Here is a 205-nt window from a genome sequence, read left to right as displayed (position 1 = left end):
TGTGCGTGTGTGCGTGCGTGTGTCACTATGGGAGCAGGGGCCCACCGTACACTGTCTGGGCCTGGACTATCCGTGTAAACACAGCGTCTTCTAGTGGTCACCGCAAATACTGCCACATCTTAAAATGGCCACTGGTGCTGGTGGACACTGCAGCACGGCAGCAGCCCCCCTCACCTCCAGCCGAGGCCTCACACACACACACACA

This window comes from Morone saxatilis, unplaced genomic scaffold (assembly GCF_004916995.1).
Source record: "Morone saxatilis isolate NCDOM2014 unplaced genomic scaffold, NCSU_SB_2.0 Contig22, whole genome shotgun sequence".
NCBI lineage: Eukaryota > Metazoa > Chordata > Actinopteri > Moronidae > Morone > Morone saxatilis.
This window is presented reverse-complemented; position numbering follows the sequence as displayed.